The 22,890-nt window shown below is 44.4% G+C and overlaps 1 protein-coding gene across 15 annotated transcripts in view; it reads right to left on the bottom strand.

The window, feature by feature from the left end:
* The window catches only part of LOC139541407 (receptor-type tyrosine-protein phosphatase F-like), a 450,116-nt gene that overhangs the window by 322,043 nt on the left and 105,183 nt on the right, over positions 1-22,890 (bottom strand). For 6 of the 15 annotated variants that reach the window (XM_071346031.1, XM_071346033.1, XM_071346029.1 and 3 more), the window contains exon 1: positions 7,963-8,431. The exons of 1 other annotated variant lie outside the window; for it this stretch is intronic. The gene's annotated coding sequence lies outside the window, so the exon portion shown is untranslated. Of the gene's footprint in view, positions 1-7,962; positions 8,433-22,890 lie in introns of those variants that run through there. 8 more of the 15 variants (XM_071346022.1, XM_071346027.1, XM_071346026.1 and 5 more) reach the window with 3 other exon arrangements.

Genomic DNA, 22,890 nt, shown 5'->3' with positions numbered 1-22,890 from the left:
GTAGTAATCAATCACCAATCATATCAATCACTAGATTAATTCTACAGGTCTGACATCATGACGTTCTAATACATTATTGTGAATAATGAGCCCTTTCTGACTAATTTATTCCAAGCACTTACATTGCTCTCAGGCTCTGAAATTAAGTCAAATTTAGATCAACACAACCCCCCCCAAATATGAGTTTTGCAGCTACACAATGAGATAAAGTAGAAATGAAACCCTAGCAAAACACAAGAAGTACAATTTGGATGCATTCAAGTTCTTCATGAAAATAGAGTAGACATTCTGCACTCGTTCTTGTTATTGTATTTCTGGATATCTGAATTAGGAAGAAGTGAATTTGAGGACCAGTTTGAAATAAGTGATGTGTTATCTTCTGGGATTTTAAAATATATATTTTTAAACCAAAAACATAATAAAATCAAAGAAACCAGAATCCAATGTTTTTTTAGGAACCGTAATCCAGTCGGTTGATTGTGAAGAATGGACTGAAACGGTGTTATTACAATGACATCAGAAAAAGCTAGATGCAACCTAGTAGTCTGTTCTGTCTCTGTCCTGTTAAAACACAGAACCCAGCAAAAGAAACCCTTTAACCTCAGGCCATGGAGGTGTCCCAAATGAAACCCTATTCCCTACATAGCCCAAAGGGCTCTGGTCAAAAGTAGTGCCCTATGTAGATAATAGGCGGCCATTTGGGATGTACCCTCCAGAGTCAACAAGGCCATGTGGAGCTACAGAGCAGCACAGCGAGGACTGGGACCAAATCAAGGAAAATCAATGTTGTGTTGGGGCCAAATAAATCAGTGTGTTACATTATATTTCTGTTACTCATTAAACACAAACAGCGTTGTAGCCAGATCATGTGGCCTGATAACAAAAGAGAAGCAATTATAATGTACCAGGGTTGAGCAGGACTAGCGTCACAGTGGCGAGAGAGCTAGGTTTTAATCTGCAGTGTAGCGCTGTGCAGGAAGGCTGGGATAGAAACGCAGGGCCCAGCAGTGACTAGGAGGACCACATCACACACAGCGCAGAGAGAGACTTTAAAGGCTTCTGTTCCAAGGCTGATTTACATAAGGCAACAGTCTGTCAGCATTAGATGGGTGACTAAGGAAACACAATGCACATATTGTTTAGACAGATTTGCTAGTGTGTGTTGTGACATATGCCTACTTTATGTGAAAACAGGTATGTACTGGGAAACAAGCACAGATTGGAGTAGTATGTTTCTGGTGTGTGCATGTAAAGCTATGTCTCTAATGTACAGTACATGTGGAAATGAGATAACATGGAATCTATTCCAATTTAGTTTCACACCAAGTGTTGAAATCAAATATGATTCTGTCCTCTATGGCAATGTTGTAATCGCTAACAAAGGTTTTTCCTTTCATGTGTCACATCCTAATCTGTCCCCTATGCTAAGGTGACAAGCCTTATATTTACACCTGGTAAGGTGTACACTGAATGTACTAACATTAGAAAAACCTTCGTAATATTGAATGAAACCCCTTTTTGCCATCAGAACAGCCTCAATTCGTCGGGGCATGGACTCTACAAGGTCTCAAAGGCATTCCACAGGGATGCTGGACCATGTTGACTCCAATGCTTCCCACAGTTGTGTCAAGTTGGTTGGATGTCCTTCGGGTGGGGCACCATTCTTGATACACATGGGCAACTTTTGAGCATGAAAAACCCAGCAGCGTTGCAGTTCTTGACACACTCAAACCGGTGCGTCTGGCAGCTACTACCGTACCCCGTTCAAAGGCACTTAAATCTTTTGTCTTGCCAGTTCACCCTCTGAATGGCACACATTCACAATCCATGTCTCAATTGTCTCAAGGCTTAAAATCCTTCTTTTACCTGACTCCTCCCCTTTATCTACACTGATTGAAGTGGATTTAACAAGTGACAATCCCATATCTAGGTCCTTGATTGGCCAGCTGTTAGTTCCATGGGCCAGGCAACATGGCCTTTTAGGTGACATATCCTTCAACGACAGCTGGACACTTGACTAGGTTAATAAACACTGTTAAATACAAACTCTGCTAATTCCCCTAGTCTTTCAGGCTGTGGTTGGGCATAGCAGGGACTTATCGGGGAGACGTGAAGGGTCACAGCACACACACGCATGGACATACACACAGCCTGGGTGACACATTCTCTCACGGACTCACTCCAGGAGACATGTGTCACATTACAGAGGCAGGTCCCTCTCAGCCTGTGGCTCAGCCGTGGCACTCTGTCACTCAACGTGTCCATTGGCGCCAGGATCAGCATTATATTTGCATTCTATATGCATTATATTAACACAATCCTCTCCTGGTTATAGCTATCATCAATAAGCAAATACATGATTCTGCTCTGCTTCAATGTAGCTAGCTAGCTATCAATAATAGTCAAATAAAGCCTAAATAGCCTAAAATGCTTTGCCTACATGTATCATTTGATCAACTGTGAGAAAAGTCAGAGAAGATTTTCAGGACACATGAATCATACATGGAATCCATCCCCTTCCCCCATACAGTAGCTTATTGTCACGCTTGCCATCTGCCAAGGCTTGTGAAGTGAACATGGAGCATGCAGAATGTCTGTCTTCTCTCAGGACACAAATCCTGTCATCACAGCCTTCTCTCTCTGCATTCACAGGGCATGTCTGGACAAGACTCCTCCTCCTCTCTCTGGATGGAGCCTAGTATACATGCCAAATGGCATCCTAGTCCCTTTGTAGTGCACTAGCCCTCTGGTCAAAAGCAGTGCACTATATAGAGGAAAGGGTGCCATTTGGGACATAGCCAGGGCTTACAGGTGTCCAGTTAGGGCAGTGAACCGGTAGAGCCAGACTAGACGCAGTATATTCAGGCTACGTTGCGGACTGTGTGTCGACCCACAGGTTGAGCCGTCACGTCACCTTTCATTTCAACACTTCAAAGATACTTCAAGGTCTCTCCTGTTGCTGAGGTGGGCAAGCCAACAAACTTGAAGAGGAAATGAAGTAGAGGGGAGACATGATGGAGAGGCTCCCTGATACACTGATACTAACCTCCATATCAATATTAGTGTCAAGACGTGGGAGATAAAACCATTTTTCCTTTAGGCGAGTTGAGTTGAGCGAGTTCAGAGAGCCTCAACCACAAACGAGCATCTGCTCCTGTAGGCACTCTATAGCCACACGGGTTCACTACCTTACAGGTACACTAACGGGTTCCTTTGTGGTTTAGAATAGGAACGAACACTAGTTTATAAAAGATAGACCATAAAAATAACATAGATAGACCATACATTGACAAGCATGAGACGGATCATCACTAATTGGTGTGTCCAACTGCCAGATGGGGGCTGTCATTTCAGACAAGACAAGAGCAATAGAGCAACTTTTTCAAAATGGCATCGGGTGAAAATTCTATGTTTCACATAGCACACACACGTTTGGCCACACACAGAGTTGAAGTTGACTGAGAAGGAGTCAAATGCGTCCCAAATGCCACCCCATGCTCTACATAGTGCACTACTTTTGAAGCACACACAAAAAATATTACAAAAGTAGTGCACTATATAGGGAATAGGATGCAATTTGGGACGCAACACTATCCATGAATGACACCCTAAATAACTGAAGCTAGAAAATCCAACAGTGATTAAATTCATATATTTTGAACTCTGCTTCTAAGGCGGGACAGGACTTTGAATCCAAACTTCAAAGAGCAGAGAAACAAACAGAAAGACTGCCTTCATAAGAAAACCAAATTACTAGTGTTACAGAGAAATGTGTTTGATCCACATTCAAATGTGGTAAAATGCTAGACTTAAACCCCAGGCTACAAACTATGTGTGTGTGTCCTTACTTTTGTATCTGTGTAAGTCACAGGTGTCTTTCACTTACAGTAGTGAGTGCATACATTTTCATACTGGTCACCCATGGGAATCGAACCCAAGACACTGGCATTACAAGCATCATGCTCTATCAACTGAGCCACACCTACTAACCCCTGTGAAGGAAAACATCCACCAAACAAAACATGGAACAAGAACAAAACACTAAAATATGTGTGTGTGTGTATAAATATTTTTGTGTGCAAGTCATAAGTGTCTCTCTTTGTGTGATTGCACTCACTAACAACCCTGTGGAGGACTACACACACCAAACACAACAAGACTAGAACGAGAACATAGCCTCCAAAGCCTCAACAATAATCAATGAATACCTGCTACAATACAATGACACAGCAAACACACAGCCCAGATCCGGAGCTGAAGACTACACAAAGACGGGATTAGCTCCATTAGTGGAGGAATCTGAAATGCAATTAACCTGCCGTGAGCACAGCAAAGCCTGCTCTCAAATTCCTGCTGTATGGCGCCGGACTGGGGGCCAGGGTGGACGAGAGAGGCAGATGGGGGGCTGTGTGTGTGTGGGGGGGGGGGGGTTCATGGTCTGCATCCCAAATGGAACCCTATTCCCTACATAGTGCACTGCTTTTGACCAGGGCCCATATAGTCTCCTCTCACCGCTGCTGTTAAGGGTGCATAGGGCTCTGGTCAAAAGTAGTACACTATATAGAGAATAGGGTGCCATTTAGGAGGCACACAGGACCTCAGGAGACGTGACTAGAGAAGGTGGGGGCAGTGAAAGACTAGGCTACTGCCCTGAAGAATCCACCCTGCAGCAATTCATAAAGAGCAGAATGCAGAGGTCATAGGACCATATGGGTGGGGAGGGAGAAAGTGATAAGGTGAAGACCCCTAACAATAGCCCCAATCTGAGCTGGTCATTCTGGGGCAGAAAGGTCTGAGCCGCTGGTATAGGGGGAGAAAGGGGTTAGAGAGAGAGAGAGAAAGAGAAAGAGAGAGAGAAAGACAGAAAGAGAGACAGTGAGAGAGTGAGAAAAACAGAGAGAGAGAGAGAGAGAAAGAGAGAAAGAGAGAGCGCAGCAAGATTTGTGACCTGTTGCTACAAGAAAAGGGCAACCAGGGAAGAACATTGTAAATACAACCATATTTGCACATCATTAGAACACTGTACATGAACATAATATGACATTTGAAATGTGTATATTCCTTTGAAACTTGTGAATGTAATGTTTACTGTTAATTCTTTATTGATTATTTCACTTTTGTTTATTATCTATTTCAACATTTGTTTCCCATGCCAATAAAGCCCTTTGAATTTAATTGAGAGAGAGAGAGAGAGAGAGAGAGAGAGAGAGAGAGAGAGAGAGAGAGAGAGAGAGAGAGAGAGAGAGAGAGAGAGAGAGAGAGAGAGAGAGAGAGAGAGAGTAGCAGGTTAGAGTTTTCCACTGCCTGTCTGGAATCTTTTTTTTATTGAGGGATTTTTCCTCTTTTCTCTGTTAGCTAGGGGCCACCTGCTTTGTTGTCTCTTTTCCTTTCTTGTTGCTACTTTCACACACACACATACACAAACATATACACACACACACATGCACACACACACAGTGTCATTATGAATAGGAGCGAGGTGTAGCAACATGTAGGCCACCAAGAGGTAAATGGTGACTGTGTAAATGAATGACTAACCGACAGTAGAGAGGGACTGTGGGATTAGCCTGCTGACAATAGTCTGGTTGAAAGACGTAGGTTGTACCCCAAATGGCACCCTATTTCCTATGGGCCCTGGTCAAAAGAAGTGCACTACATAGGGAATAGGGTACCTTTTGGGACATAACCATAAGCCTAGCTGCTGAAATGTAATCACTCCCTTGAGAGGCTCCTAGCTCTCTGGTGAACAAAGCAAGACAGACAGCTTGTTTAGGTGAGCAGGTTTAAGTACATGCTCACCAAAAGACACGTTATCTCTGATGTAGTGCACTATCCATAGCCGCAGGAAGTAGGGGTGCTGAGGGTGCTGCAGAAAACAAATCTGAATAAAATAAAAAATCACAAAAAAATTTCTATATATATATTTTTTTTTACAGGTCACTGGGCCTTTATTAGTCCTGTATTAGCGGACCGAATAGCCTTCTGTAGCGCAACAAAAAACATCCCCAAACATATTCCCGCGGCTATGGCACTAACTATGAAAGAAGGAAGGGTTCGTGAGTTCATAGACACTGGACTATTTTCTTTAAGATAAGGATGAAATTCATACTTGGAAAGACCTGCTTGTTTTTGTTCTTTCAAAGCAAAATTCCTATTATCCTTTTATTTTACTACAAGGGTCATTCCACCAATTGGCTACCTTTTGAGTACTGTAACTTCATGACTATTTTGTATTTTTTTCACCAAATGTAAACATTCTGTCATAAAGAGAACATGTTCAAACTTAATAAAAAAATGAGTTCTCCCATCTCAACAGGTAAAAAAAAGACTATAGTAAGTTTCAAATAAAGTAACATGGTTGACGATTTAATTTCAGTCAGCCATGAATCCCCTTGTGACAGGGGGAATGGAAGCTTGTTGTGTGCAACAGGGAGGGGCAATTGAAAGCATCACAAATGAATAGAAATTGTTGAAACATTTCTAGCCTGTCTATGTGTAACAGGGTTGACTTGTTATACTTGCCCGCTCGGTTTTTCACCACAAAACACCAGAAAATAGCCAAAAAGAGTAGAACCAGCTCACCTGCTTTTACACTACCATTAACTACTAGATGGTGAATGTTTCTTTATAAAATAATAATATTTTAAAAGGAATGGTTTTTCACCACAAAACACCAGAAAATGGCCAAAAAGAGTAGAACCAGCTCACCTGCTTTTACACTACCATTAACTACTAGATGGTGAATGTTTCTTTATAAAATAATAATATTTTAAAAGGAATAGTTTCACCATATTAAAATGACAGTTCAGTTCACGTAACAGGGTTGACCTTCAGATGAGGGACAGGTTGTTGTTTTTTTACCTTAAAATAAATCACTAATCAGAAATAATCTTCAGAAATGACTATGTCAGAGCAAGAACATCACTAGGGCTTTACAATGACTGTGGTAACTTGGAGAAACGTTGGGGTTGAGTGGGTTAAAATCTTCATAGAAGTCACAACGGATGCATAGAGGGATATGACAAAATGCAACATTTTGTCACTTCAGCAAGTCTTTAATCATATAAAAAAACTGATTTATTGACATTTTCATGTGGTCTAGATTAAAGGGCACGTAATTTAATATAACAGGCTTGTAAAATTGAGAATTGCTGCACAATATCTACTTAAAATAACACAGGAACGCAAAATAACACAGGAACGCAAAAGGCACTCATTTCGGGATTTCGTGGAACGACCCACAACCATTTACAAAAAAAAATATTGATTAATTAAGCCACTTACAGTTGATTATTTTCATGCTGAACATTAAAGAAAATTATGGTTTGATTTATTATCTTGAGAATGTTCATCCAGGCACAATATGAAGCTTTACTACAGATTCTTCACTTTACTACTGCAATAACGCTCACTTGGTTAACAAATACAGCTTATTTTCTAAAACTGAGGTTGTTACATAAAAAACTACAGGCAAAATATAGATACTGGCCTTGGGTGAAGTATACTGAGATTACGGTGGGAGACGGGGACCTCGTGGAGAACACACACAGGCCCCCAGCCTCTACATGCTCACAGTCACACACAAACTGTCAACTTGGCGACTCACAGGGAAAAAACAACTATGAGAGGCGATAGGCTTTTAGTCAACATTCTGTGATTGCTTTGTGTGTGTGTTTACTTTGAACAGGTGGGGGTACTTTGTTAATGGACGGAAACAATTGAGGTTGGAATTTTCCATTCAAACAAGACAAATCTGGCTCTAGATAATGTAACACCTAGAAAACTATGAGAATCGCTTTAACCACAAAATATCAAATTCATCTAAATTAACCTCTGTACAGCAAATACAAATGTTATACAGAAGACCAACTTTCCATAGTATTATTTACATGTGACCACTTCTTCTATATAAAATCTATTTTCTGAACAACAAAGCGAAGCACAGTGAAGAGACACACTTACCCATTTCAAGGTCCAACTGAAAAATACACAGTGAAAGAAACTCACCAGGAAAATTATAGTCTTTAAAACTCGTGATATAAAGCCAAAGCTGCTGTTATTCCTAAAAAATACAAAAAGATTCCACTCAAAATCCTTTAGTCCTTTAGCATAAAACCTCAGTCAGTCTGCAGTCCCAGAGAGAGAGAGCGTGCGAAATAGCCCAGGTGGTTGGGGCTAGCCGCTACAGGTGGAGGCAAAGAGGCAGGGAAAGAAGGAAGGTTGCAGCACTTCACATGAACTGCTCTCTAGTCTAACTCCTCTGGCTGGAGCTTCTCTAACTGCCTGCCGCTGCCTGGTCTCCTTGCTGTGCTGTGTGAACTGGCCACCGTCCGTAGAGATTCCACTGAATCCTGGGAGTCTTGCTGGGGTCACTGGAGCTCGATGTCTCCTGAGACACTCTCAACTGAATACCCACTGAGCTCTGAACAGGCCAGCCCAGCCACAGCCCATGCCCTAGTATGATGTCACAGGTGTTGAGTTTCAGACAGCATTTTGGGGGATGGGTTGTAGGGGCCTTGGCCAATTGGAGGGTTTGTTGACAAGTTTTATTCTACACAGGTAGAGCCAGACCTTCCCCCTCTCTCCCACTTCACCTGGCGCCAGAACAAAAGGGAAGAAGAGACAGACAGAGAGTTGGGGGTGGGGAAGGGGATTCAGGTTAGGTTGTGTTGCTGACTATGGAGGAGTCATTATTTGTTTGAAAACATGAATACTGACTCTCTCTAACCAGCTGTACTGCTAATCCGGTTTGTGAGGTGAAAGAGTTTAAAAAGAACACAGCATTAATTTTCAGTTCAAACTCAACCTGTCTGAACGAATAGAATAGCTATTATAAAGCTAAAGACCATTCAAGAAGAAGTGTCCCACTGGGCACAGACGTCAATTCAACGTCTATTCCACGTTGGATCAGCGTCATTTCATTGAAATGACGTGGAAACAATGTTGAGTCAACCAGTGTGTGCCCAGTGGGGTGTTATTGCTGCAAACTTTTATCCAAAGCATATTTTCTTGAGTTGAAGGAGCTAGTGAGAGTGCATTCCTGTGTTTACTTGAGCGTGGCACTACTGATTGCTTATGACTGAGTGGTGCTTCAACTGAACGCAGAATAACCCTCTCTGGCCGTTCACTTCCAACCTGTTTACTGCAGCCTGTACAGTTCATGTATGTCTGTCAGTCAAGCTGAACTAAAACAGCACACATTTCTTTGTTTCCTTGAGCTTGGTAGTGATCGCTTAGCACAGAATAAACCTTAGACTGCAAATATTATTTGAACATAGGTCTGGTAACAGCAGCATGTACAGTGCATCTACAACCCCTCTCTCTCTCAAGCCGAACTGAAACAAAGCCCAGCTGTAATACTCCTGAGAGATGTCATGCTCATACTGCCACAGGGGCATTGAGAGGAGGATCCATTACATCCTAATATCACACAACACATTTTCAAAAGCAAACTTCTCACATTACTCACAGACAGATTTACAATGCCAGCAAAATGAGCTCCATACAATTTCACTGGGTCGAAAGAAACATGGAACATGAAAGTGTGTGTGTGTGTGTGTGTGTGTGTGTGTGTGTGTGTGTGTGTGTGTGTGTGTGTGTGTGTGTGTGTGTGTGTGTGTGTGTGTGTGTGTGTGTGTGTGTGTGTGTGTGTGTGTGTGTGTGTGTGTGTGTGTGTGTGTGAATGACCACCTGGCAAAGGAAGCAGATGAGGCTGGTGGCATTTCTTCCCCCATTCCAATTACATGGACACACACGCCCACACATGCACACACATACACACACAGGCACACACAGGCCAGGGTTTCCATTAGCCAGTAATAGCCGGCTTTTGGACTATAAAAAAATAGAAAAGCCAATAATTAAAATTGGCGCCGTCCAATTGTCCAGGTGAAGAAAAAATTCCATTATGAAATAATGCTTTTTAGCCTATTCATTGATGAAAATACCAGTCGATGTAAATACATTTGAATGGTCATGCTTATCAGTCTATTGGTTAATTTGCATAATTTAGTGAAATTAAATTGGCACGTGTGTACAGTATATTTGTTATGTATCTTATTCATCACACGTATACAGCATACAGATACAGAGTCGTTGAGCTGAAAATCTGCTACAGCAAATACATAGGCAACAGAAGGCAGTTTTCATCAGCACGTCACACACCACTTTGCAATGAGCTGGAGGCGGTATAATTGTTTGAAACCTGAACATTTTACTACATATTTTGAGGTATGTGTTACCGTGCTTCAAAGTAGCCTAGCCAAAATCAAAACATATCCGTGGCGGCAATTATTTTATATCAACTTTCTTTGATTGTCCAGTAGCCAAAGACACATCCTAGTCATATTAGAAACCCATGTAGATGTTATATATCTCCCCTCTTTCTAAATGTCTGCAGTCTTGTGCGCATTGCTGCACTTATAATGTGAATAAATAATAGTTAAGTTAAACGTTCTGATCTGTTGCATCAGACTCATTGCTTGTTCTATGTTTTTTCTATAGCTTAGGCTTAGACTGGTTGTATGAATGTGAGATCTCATCCCACAACTGTCCCTATTTCTTCCTCGACAAGCTGACCAATAGGATAGGTGAATTTGTCCTACTATGGGGGATAGTAGATTGACATAAGATAGTGATGTTGCTGTTTGTTACTCGTCTTGTTGTCTGAAGAAAAGTAAATGTGGACAGTTATTCCAACATCTTCAATGTGTACATTGGAATTCAGTAAGAAGGATGCACGTCGCTGCATCCTCAACTTGCATGTTCTGTTAAGATGAATTACCATCATCTAAATGGGATTTCTGTCATTCTGAGCACAGTGGTGGACGCCTGAATCAGGTTACACACCCAATACAATGGGTCCAGTCATTTTCTCAAATGTCCAGTAAATTAAAATGCTGCCTGTCACGTCAGGCGCCGCATTTTCCTAACGGAAACGCTGACTCAGGCACACACTAACGCAGACGCACATGCACACACACACACAAACACACACACACAGGTCTGCTTGATAAGTAGCGTGAAGGGCTGGTTAATGACCGTCTCATAATCATGCTTTCAAAAACAATGTGTCAGGAGGAAGTCCAGTCATCTGTGAAGAGGAACACTACCTCCCATGCCTACAGTTATGCTCCTTACTAAAGCAAGGATACGTGATAAAACAATTGAATTGAATTGAATGACAGACGAACAGACACACACACACACACACACACACACACACACACACACACACACACACACACACACACACACACACACACACACACACACACACACACACACACACACACACACACACACACACACACACACACACACACACACACACACACACACACACACACACACACACACACAGACACACACACACACAGACACACACACACATTTGGGGAACTGTAAATAGGCACACTCACAAGCTAGCTAATATCGTCCTTAATTCTCGCCATTATGTTGAGTGGCTATTAACTCACCATGTGCTACTAAAGGACGAGTGTTCACAGAGACCTTTCATTACTGGAGGGCTAGGGTTAAAAACAGCAATGGAATGAAATGGTGCTATATAAAGATCCTGTATTAGCCCTGTTCCAGTAAGCCTGTGCTGAGTGGCATAGTCAGGGTGGTGATCACTTCTAAATAAATACTACTGCACAATGGGACTACACCACAATAGGACTGTGCAAATACACTACATAACCAAAAGTATGTGGACACTTTGTGCACGGGGCCATTGTCATGCTGATACAGGAAAAGGCTTTCCCAAAACTGTTGCCACAAAGTTGGAGCACAGAATCATCTAGAATGTCATTGTATGCTGTAAGATTTCCCTTCACTAGGACTACTGGGCCTATCCCGAATCATGAAAAATAACCTGACGTTTAGCATTGCTCATGGTGATCCGAGGCTGGAAACGAATTTCCTGTGCTGACGTTGCTTTCAGAGACAGTTTGGAACTCGGTAGTGAGTGTTGCGACCAAGGACAGACGATTCAGCACTCTCCAGTCAGTCCCGTTCTGTGAGCTTGCGTGGCCTACCACTTCGTGGCTGAGCCGCTGTTGCTCCTAGACGTTTCTACTTCACAATAACAGCACTTACAGTTGACCGGGGTAGCTCTAGCAGGGCAGAAATTTGATGAACTGACTTCCTATCGTTTGTAAATTATGTCTGACTGTAAGTGTGTACCTCTGGCTATCCGTACATTTTAAAAACAAGAAAATGGTAGCGTCTGGTTTGATTTATATAAGGAATTTGAAATGATTTATACTTTTACTTTTGATACTTAAGTATATTTTAGCAATTACATTTACTTTTGATACTTAAGTATATTTTAGCAATTACATTAACTTTTGATACTTAAGTATATTTGAGCAATTACTTTACTTTTGATACTTAAGTATATTTAGAACCAAATACTTTTAGACTTTTACTCAAGTAGTATTTTACTGGGTGACTTTCACTTTTACTTGAGTAACTTTCTATACTTTTACTCAAGTATGACAATTGGGTACTTTTTCCACCACTGGAGAGAGAGAAACAGAGAGATAACGATAGAGAGTGAGAGAGAGAAACAGAGAGATAACGATAGAGAGTGAGAGAGAGAAACAGAGAGTGAGGATAAAGAGTGAGAGAGAGAAACAGAGAGTTAAGGACAGAGAGTGTGAGAGAGAAACAGAGAGATAACGATAGAGAGTGAGAGAGAGAAACAGAGAGTGAGGATAAAGAGTGAGAGAGAGAGAAACAGAGAGATAACGATAGAGAGTGAGAGAGAAAACAGAGAGTTAAGGACAGAGAGTGAGAGAGAGAAACAGAGAGTTAAGGACAGAGAGTGAGAGAGAGAAACAGAGAGTGAGGATAAAGAGTGAGAGAGAGAAACAGAGAGTTAAGGACAGAGAGTGAGAGAGAAACAGAGAGATAACGATAGAGAGTGAGAGAGAGAAACAGAGAGTGAGGATAAAGAGTGAGAGAGAGAGAAACAGAGAGATAACGATAGAGAGTGAGAGAGAAAAACAGAGAGTTAAGGACAGAGAGTGAGAGAGAGAAACAGAGAGTTAAGGACAGAGAGTGAGAGAGAGAAACAGAGAGTGAGGATAAAGAGTGAGAGAGAGAAACAGAGAGTTAAGGACAGAGAGTGAGAGAGAGAAACAGAGAGATAACGATAGAGAGTGAGAGAGAGAAACAGAGAGTGAGGATAAAGAGTGAGAGAGAGAAACAGAGAGATAACGATAGAGAGTGAGAGAGAGAAACAGAGAGTTAAGGACAGAGAGTGAGAGAGAGAAACAGAGAGATAACGATAGAGAGTGAGAGAGAGAAACAGAGAGTTAAGGACAGAGCGTGAGAGAGAGAAACTGAGAGATAACGATAGAGAGTGAGAGAGAGAAACAGAGTGAGGATAAAGACAGAGAGAGAGAAAGAGAGAGAGAAGAGAGAGAGAGAGAAACAGAGAGAGAAACAGAGAGAGAGGATAGAGAGAGAGAGAGAGAGAGAGACAGAGAGAGATGGAGAGAGAGAGTGGTAGAGGGAGAGGCAGAGGGAGAGAGAAGGTGGAAACTGAGCAGCACTTCCTAACCTCCTGCTAATGTATGACCATATTAGAGACACATATTTCCCTCAGATTACACAGACACACAAATAATTCGAAAACAAATCCAATTTTGATAAACTCCCATATCTACTGGGTGAAATACCACAGTGTACCATCACAGCAGCAAGATATGTGACATGTTGTCACAAGAAAAGGGCAACCAGTGAAGAATAAACACCATTGTAAATACAACCTATATTTATGTTTATTTATTTTCCCTTTCGTACTTTAACTATTTGCAAATCATTACAACACTGTATATATAAACTCAGCAAAAAAAGAAAAGTCCTCTCACTGTCAACTGCGTTTATTTTCAGCAAAATAAATATTTGTATGAACATAACAAGATTCAACAACTGAGACATAAACTGAACAAGTGCCACAGAAATGTGACTAACAGAAATGGAATAATGTATCCCTGAACAAAGGGGGGGGTCAAAATCAAAAGTAACAGTCAGTATCTGGTGTGGCCACCAGCTGTATTAAGTACTGCAGTGCATCTCCTCATCATGGACTGCACCAGTTCTTGCTGTGAGATGTTACCCCACTCTTCCACCAAGGCACCTGCAAGTTCTCTGACATTTCTGGGGGGAATGGCCCTAGCCCTCACCCTCCTATCCAACAGGTCCCAGACGTGCTCAATGGGATTGAGATCCGGGCTCTTCGTTGGCCATGGCAGAACACTGACATTCCTGTCTTGCAGGAAATCACGCACAGAACGAGCAGTATGGCTGGTGGCATTGTCATGCTGGGGGGTCATGTCAGGGTGAGCCTGCAGGAAGGGTACCACATGAGGGAGGAGGATGTCTTCCCTGTAACGCACAGCGTTGAGATTGCCTGCAATGACAACAAGCTCAGTCTAATGATGCTGTGACACACCGCCCCAGACCATGACGGACCCTCCACCTCCAAATCGATCCCGTTCCAGAGTACAGGCCTCGGTGTAACGCTCATTCCTTCGACGATAAATGTGAATCCGACCATCACGAATTGGTGAAACAAAACCACGACTTGTCAGTGAAGAGCACTTTTTGCCAGTCCTGTCTGGTCCAGCGACGGTGGGTTTGTGCCCTATAGGCGACATTGTTGCCGGTGATGTCTGGTGAGGACCTGCCTTACAACAGGCCTACAAGCCCTCAGTCCAGCCTCTCTCAGCCTATTGCGGACAGTCTGAGCACTAATGGAGGGATTGTGCATTCCTGGTGTAACTCGGGCAGTTGTTGTTGCCATCCTGTACCTGTCCCGCAGGTGTGATGTTCGGATGTACCGATCCTGTGCAGGTGTTGTTACACGTGGTCTGCCACTGAGAAGATGATCAGCTGTCCGTCCTGTCTCCCTATAGCGCTGTCTTAGGCGTCTCACAGTACGGACATTGCAATTCATTGCCCTGGCCACATCTACAGTCCTCATGCCTCATTGCAGCATGCCTAAGGCATGTTCACGCAGATGAGCAAGGACCCTGGGCATCTTTCTTTAGGTCTTTTTCAGAGTCAGTAGAAATATCTCTTTAGTGTCCTAAGTTTTCATAACTGAGACCTTAATTGCCTACCATGTGTAAGCTGTTAGTGTCTTAGCGACCGTTCCACAGGTGCATGTTCATTGATTGTTTATGGTTCATTGAACAAGCATGGGAAACAGTGTTTAAACCCTTTACAATGAAGATTTGTGAGGTTATTTCGATTTTTACGAATTATCTTTGAAAGACAGGGTCCTGAAAAAGGGACGTTTCTTTTTTTGCTGAGTTTACATAATATGGCATTTGAAATGTCTTTATTCTTTTGGAACTTTTGTGAGTGTAATGTTTACTGTTCTCCACTCATCTAGCTAGGATGACTAGGAGTGTGTGTTATTGTCCCATGTACCATTGTGCATGGGGCAGAATGCAGACAACAAATCATTTTTCATGGGTTATCCCAGGAGGTATTGAAAAACTGGAGATGCATTTAAATAGCTGAATTAAAAGAGGAAATGTGTCAATGTAAAGTCACGTTGGGTAAAGCCAGAGCATCTGCTCTCCTCTCTCTCCTCCAGCTCTGCTCAGCACACTGACTGACTAAACAGGGCTGAGGAGGTACAGAGGAACACACACATGCCCCACAGCCTAGTCATCATGCACACATCTGAAAACACACATTACATGCACGCACGCACGCTCACACGCACACACACACACACACACACGCACGCTTCCCTGAGAGCTTGGCTGTCAGAGGAGTGGGTGGGCAGAAGTTGACATTCACCAAGTCTACCAACCAGGGCACCTTCAGGTTGTCATCCTCTCTGTTGTCTCTGCTGTGGTAAGTGATGGTTGACATGTTTTCTTCCTCTGTTGAAATACATGATCATGATCATACAGAGACAACTGATCGCCATGCTTTTCTATAGGTTCTCTCCCTCTCTTCCCTTACAAGCTCGCTTGCTCACATTGTATATAGACTTATTTTTTTTCACTGTATTATTGACTATATGTTTGTTTTACTCCATGTGTAACTATGTGTTGTTGTATGTGTCGAACTGCTTTGCTTTATCTTGGCCAGGTCGCAATTGTAAATGAGAACGTGTTCTCAATTTGCCTACCTGGTTAAATAAAGGTTAAATAAAAATAAAATAAAAAAAAGCTGCATTAGCCGAGGCAAGTATGGGTAGACACACACACATGGATGGAGCAGGCACACACACTCTTCATGTTGTGTGTGTATGCGTCTGAGTGCGTCAGGAATCCTGCCTGTTCACCTGTTGGCTCTGTGGTGCTGTGTTATTTATTATCCCCCTCTCCCTGTTAGCTAACATAATTCAATATGAGAACACACACACGCACGCACGCACGCACGCACGCACACACACACACACACACACACACACACACACACACACACACACACACACACACACACACACACACACACACACACACACACACACACACACACACACACACACACACACACACACACACACAGTGAGCTAACATTATTCATTATGAGCACCATCCTATGCTCTCTGACTGGCTCTGCTGCGTTCTAATACGCTGTTGTTTCTCAGTCAGCTGAAACACAGGGAGAACACAGAACAAACAAAAGACCTTTAAACATTCAGACTTATTTTATTCTTCTGAGGACAATTAAAGAACGTTCAGCTGACTGGCTAGAGGAGCAGAGAAGAGAGGAGAAGAGAGAGAAGAGAAAAGAGAAGAGGAGAAGAGAGAAGAGATGAACAAAGAGCCCCTCCTTTTCTAAAAAAATGAACAGAATGAATAAAAAAAAGAGGAGAGGAGAAGAGATAAGAGAGAGGAGAGTAGAGAGAAGAGAGAGAAGAGAGAGAAGAGAGGAGAAGAGAGAGAAGAGAGGAGAATGGAGAGAAGAGAGAGAAGAGCGGAGAAGAGAGAGAAGAGAGAGAAGAGTGGAGAAAAGAGGAGAAGAGAAGAGAGGAGAGAGAGAAGAGGGAGAAAAGTGGAGAAGAGAGAGAAGAGAGAGACGAGAGGAGAAGAGATAGAAGAGAGAGAAGAGTGGAGAAAAGAGGAGAAGAGAAGAGAGGAGAGAGAGAAGGGGGAGAGAAGAGAGGAGACGAGCGGAGAAGAGCAGAGAAGAGAGGAGAAGAGAGAGAAGAGTGGAGAAAAGAGGAGAGGAGAAGAGAGAGAGGAGAGGAGAAGAGCGGAGAAGAGCAGAGAAGAGAGGAGAACAGAGGAGAGGAGAGCGAAGAGAGAAGAGAGAGAAGAGAGGAGAAGAAAGGAGAAGAGAGGAGACGAAAGAGAAGAGAGAGGAAAGGAGAGGAGAAGAGATGAGAGGAGAAGAAAGGAGAAGAGAGGAGAAGAAAGGAGAAGAGAGGAGAAGAAAGAGAAGAGAGTGGAAAGGAGAGGAGAAGAGATGAGAAGAAAGGAGAAGAAAGGAGAAGAAAGGAGAAGAGAGGAGAAGAAAGAGAAGAGAGGGAAAGGAGAGGCGAAGAGAAGAGAGGAGAAGAAAGGAGATGAGAGGAGAAGAAAGAGAAGAGAGTAGAAAGGAGAGGAGAAGAGAAGAGAAGAAAGAGAAGAGAGAGGAAAGGAGAGGAGAGGAGAAGAGAAGAGAAGAGAGGAGAAGAAAGGAGAAGAGAGGAGAAGAAAGAGAAGAGAGAAGAAAGGAGAGGAGAAGAGAGGAGAAGAGAAGAAAGGAGAAGAGAGGAGAAGAAAGGAGAAGAGAGGAGAAGAAAGAGAAGAGAGAAGAAAGGAGAGGAGAAGAGAGGAGAAGAGAAGAAAGGAGAAGAGAGGAGAAGAAAGGAGAGGAGAAGAGAGAAGAGAGAGAAGAGAGAATAGAGGAGAGATGAGATATACAAAGAGCCTCTCCTTGTCTAAAAAAACCAAACAGAATGAATAACAAAAAGGATGAAGACAGGCAGCGCGGTGAGGTCACAGAGGTTAGTAGACTGTGTGTGTGTGTGTGTGTGTGTGTGTGTGTGTGTGTGTGTGTGTGCGTGCGTGCGTGCGTGCGTGCGTGCGTGCGTGCGTGCGTGCGTGCGTGCGTGCGTGCGTGCGTGTGTGATATTTAGGAGTCTTGACCATGTACATAGGCTGACAGTACGTGGCCTTCAGATTGCATAGGACAAAGGCAAAGCAGCTAGCAAGGTACTGCTCTGTGTCAGCTGTCATGGGCAGCCTTGCTGTGTGGAGAAGAAGTGTCCCTATATCCAGTGGTGTAAAGTACTTAAGTAAAAATACTTTAAAGTAAGATATTTCCTCAGGGGACAGTACCAGAGACTGTAAGGGGGGCTGTTGCCTGATAAGAAGTATACAGAAGTAATTTTTCAAATAAATTATTTTCTATATTCTTTTCTATTTGTTTAGGGTTAATCTAATCCTGACCTGACAGTGAGCCTTTCAATGAATCTATTTTGTTTTGAAACCCTTATGAGACTATGAGAAGGGACTGGGCCATCTGACCAACGCCATTGCAGCAGCTCCTCTAGCTGTTCCAGCAGACCTGTCTTTTAGATCCTGCTGGAAAGGTTCACTATCAGCCAGCTGAAGAGGCTCTCACATGGAAAGGAAGGGCTGTTGTGGCACCAAAATGGCTGAAAGTTGCCTGGGTAGTGCCTCCTTTCTCCCAACGTTTCATTAACCCCTGAAAATCTTAGTACATTAAACTTACATATATGGACAAGACTGTTTAAGGCAAGACATGTTTTCCCTTTCATTCAGAGTCTGCAATATATTCAAGTACTAATTTAGGATCCTCCTGATCCCCATTGTGGGTATGCTATTATACAGTTGTACTTCGTTCTGGCAGTCTGTCATGCCCTGGCCTTAGTTATCTTTGTTTTCTTTATTATTTTAGTTAGGTCAGGGTGTGACATGGGGGATGTTTGTGTGTTTTTGTCTAGTCTAGGGTGTTTGTATTGTCTAGGGGGTTTTGTAGAGTTCATGGGGTTGTGTTCAGTGTAGGTGTTTATGTAAGTCTATGGTTGCCTGGATTGGTTCTCAATTAGAGACAGCTGTCTATCGTTGTCTCTGATTGGGAGCCATATTTTAGGCAGCCATGGGCATTAGGTAGGTTGTGGGTAATTGTCTATGTCTTGACGTTAGTTGCTTGTGTCTGCACTTTCGTTTGATAGCTTCACGGTCGTTTGTTGTTTTGTCTAGTTTGTATTAGTGTTCGTGTTCGTTTCTTCTTCTATTAAAAAGAAGATGTATTTATATCACGCTGCGCCTTGGTCCTCTCTTTCACCTAACGACGATCGTGACAGAATTACCCACCATACCAGGACCAAGCAGCGTGATACAAAGCAGCAGCAGCGAAACCAGGATTATAGGAATTGGGAGGAAATTCTGGACAGCGGAGAACCCTGGGCACAACCGGGAGAATATCGCCGCCCTCGTGAAGAGCTGGAGGCAGCTAAAGCCGAACGGAAGCGAGGCTGGAAGCCTGAGAGTCAGCCCCAAAACATTTCTTGGGGGCTACAAGGGAGTGTGGCGAAGTCAGGTAGGAGACCTGCGCCAACTCCCCGAGCTTACCGTGGAGAGCGAAAGTACGGGCAGACACCGTGTTATGCGTTAAAGCGCACGGTGTCTCCTGTACGTGTGCTTAGCCCGGTGCGGTACATTCCAGCTCCTCGTATCGGCCGGGCTAGATTGAGCATTGAGCCAGGTGCCTTGAAGCCGGCTCAACGCATCTGGTCTCCAGTGCGTCTCCTCGGGCCGGCATACATGGCACCAGCCTTACGCATGGTGTCCCCGGTTCGCCAACACAGCCCAACCTTACCTGGTTGAATGCTCCCCGTAGCCCGACCAGTGCGGGGAGGTGGAATAATCCGCACTGGTCGGGCTACGGGGAGCATTCAACCAGGTAAGGTTGGGCAGGCTCGGTGCTCAAGGGAGCCAGTACGCCTGCACGGTCCGGTATATCCGGCGCCACCTCCCCGCCCCAGCCCAGTACCACCAGTGCCAACACCACGCACCAGGCTTCCAGTGTGTCTCCAAAGCCCTGTTCCTCCTCCACGCACTCGCCCTGTGGTGCGTGTCTCCAGCCCAGTACCACCAGTTCCGGCACCACGCACCAAGCCTCCTGTGCGTCTCCAAAGCCCTGTGCGCCCTGTTGCTGCTCCCCGCACTAGCCTTGAGGTGCGTGTCCTTAGCCCGGTACCTCCAGTTCCGGCACCACGCACCAGGCCTACTGTGCGCCTCAGCCGGCCAGAGTCTGCCGCCTGCCCAGAGCCATCTGAGCTGCCTGCCTGCCCAGAGCCATCTGAGCTGCCTGCCTACCCAGCGCCATCTGAGCCGCCCGTCTGTCCCGAGCCGTCAGAGCCGCCCGTCTGTCCCGAGCCGTCAGAGCCGCCCGTCTGTCCCGAGCCGTCAGAGCCGCCCGTCTGTCCCGAGCCGTCAGAGCCGCCCGTCTGTCCCGAGCCGTCAGAGCCGCCCGTCTGTCCCGAGCCGTCAGAGCCGTCCGTCAGTCAGGAGCCGTCAGAGCCGACCGTCAGTCAGGAGCCGCCCTCCAGTCATGAGCCGCCCTCCAGTCATGAGCCGCCCTCCAGTCATTAACCGCCCTCCAGTCATGAGCCGCCCTCCAGTCATGAGCCGCCCTCCAGTCATGAGCCGCCCTCCAGTCATTAACCGCCCTCCAGTCATGAGCCGCCCTCCAGTCATGAGCCGCCCTCCAGTCATGAGCCGCCCTCCAGTCATGAGCCGCCCTCCAGTCATGAGCCGCCCTCCAGTCCGGAGCCGCCCCTCAGTCCGGAGCCGCCCCTCAGTCCGGAGCCGCCCCTCAGTCCGGAGCCGCCCCTCAGTCCGGAGCCGCCACTCAGTCCGGAGCCGCCCCTCAGTCCGGAGCTGCCCCTCAGTCCGGAGCTGCCCCTCCGTCCAGTGGCGCCCTCTAGGATGGTCTTCAGTCCGGGACTCGCTGCAAGGGTCGCCGCACCAGAGGCGCCACCAAAGCGGGTATTGACTATGGTGGAGTGGGGTCCACGTCCCGCACCCGAGCCGGCAGCCATAGGCATTAGGTAGGTTGTGGGTAATTGTCTATGTCTTGACGTTAGTTGCTTGTGTCTGCACTTTCGTTTCGTGTTCGTTTCTTCTTCTATTAAAAAGAAGATGTATTTATATCACGCTGCACCTTGGTCCTCTCTTTCACCTAACGACGATCGTGACAGTCTCCCTACATATTTGTAATTTTCTACTACGTTATCATGCACGCACTTTCCATATTATGTGTATCCTAATAGCTTGATCTTGAGAATGTGTTCTTGTTCTTGAGAACAACCATAGCTACCATAGTGATCCCCTTGAGAGTTGCTACTTAAGTTGTTTTTTGTGGTATCTGTACTTTACTTTACTATTTATATTTTGACTACTTTTACTTCACTACAATAATGTATGTTTTACTCCATACATTTTCCCTGACAGCCAAAAGTACTCGTTATATTTAAAATGCTTAGCAGGACAGGAAAACGGTCCAATTCATGCACTTGTCAAGAGAACACCCCTAGGCATCTACTGCCTCTGATCTGGTGCCCCTGGCTATACATACATTTAAAAACAAGAAAATGGTCTGATTTGCTTAATACAAGGAATGTGAAATGATTTATACTTTTGATACTTAAGTATATTTTAGCAATTACATTTACTTTTGATACTTAAGTAAATTTGACTGGGTGACTCACTTTTACTTGAGTCATTATCTATTACTGTATCTTAATACTCAAGTATGACAATTAGGTACTTTTTCCACCACTGCATATGTGCATGACCTATGAAATGTTTGAATCCTCATTGACTGTAATGTGATTTGTGGATTCAAATAAAGTAATTAAAACGTGTGTGTGTGTGTGTGTGTGTGTGTACCACCTGCCGTGTGGAGTTATTGGGAAGGCATCCAGTGGTGAATGCATAAACAGAATCACTGCATGGAGCGAGGGATGGATATAGGGAGGGATATAGGGAGGGAGGGTTGGATATAGGGAGGAGGGATGGATATAGGGAGGGAGGGAAGGATGGATGGATAGATGTGAGTTGGGAGGGAAGGAGAGATGAAGCGGCTGTATGAGGTTAGAGAGGAAACAGGGGCCTTGGTAGATTTATGCTAGGGCTGTGTGATACTGTGGGATGCTGTGGGATGCAGGGAGGTGCCATTATCATGCACAGAATGCATTAAAATGTTCTTGCTCTAATTACGGATGCAGTTTCTTCCAGCACACTGGGATTCTGTCTCAAGGCTTGCTGTTGGCTCTCTGTCACAGATGAGAGGCACAAAGGTTTCACTGACTCACACATTTCTTAAAATGGGCTAGCCCAGACTAGACCAGCCAAGCTCAACCCAGCTCAATCCAGCCCAGACTAGACCAGCCTAGCTCAACCCAGCTCAATCCAGCCCAGACTAGACCAGCTTAGCTCAACCCAGCTCAACCCAGACCAGACTAGACCAGCCTAGCTCAACCCAGCTCAACCCAGCCCTGCCCTGCTCAACCCAGCCCAGCACTACCCAGCCCTGAACAGCCCAGCTCAGCACAGCCCACACCACTGCAGGCTTCTCAACCAGCCTGTGGCTGACCTCTGTCTGATACCACCATTCACTCTGGCTCTGTAAATTGTTGTAATTCTATCAACAGAAAATCATTCTCAAATGTAAAGCTTGCAAAGAATATTGATATTCATCAGCAGCAGATTGAGGAAGAAAATAGCCTTGAAACCTGTGTTAGTATCTACATTGCTATGCATAACCTCACCTTCATAACGATCAGCCAGCCCACTAGAGTGAACTGTAACAGGCTGACTACACCGCTCGCGTCGCGTTGCAAAATAAATTTAGAAATCTATATTATTCAATTATTGCATCCACACTGCTTGC

This window comes from Salvelinus alpinus, chromosome 16, assembly GCF_045679555.1.
Source record: "Salvelinus alpinus chromosome 16, SLU_Salpinus.1, whole genome shotgun sequence".
NCBI classification, from domain to species: Eukaryota; Metazoa; Chordata; class Actinopteri; order Salmoniformes; family Salmonidae; genus Salvelinus; species Salvelinus alpinus.
Note: the sequence above shows the minus strand (reverse complement) of the source record. Positions and strands in the feature narration are given on the sequence as shown.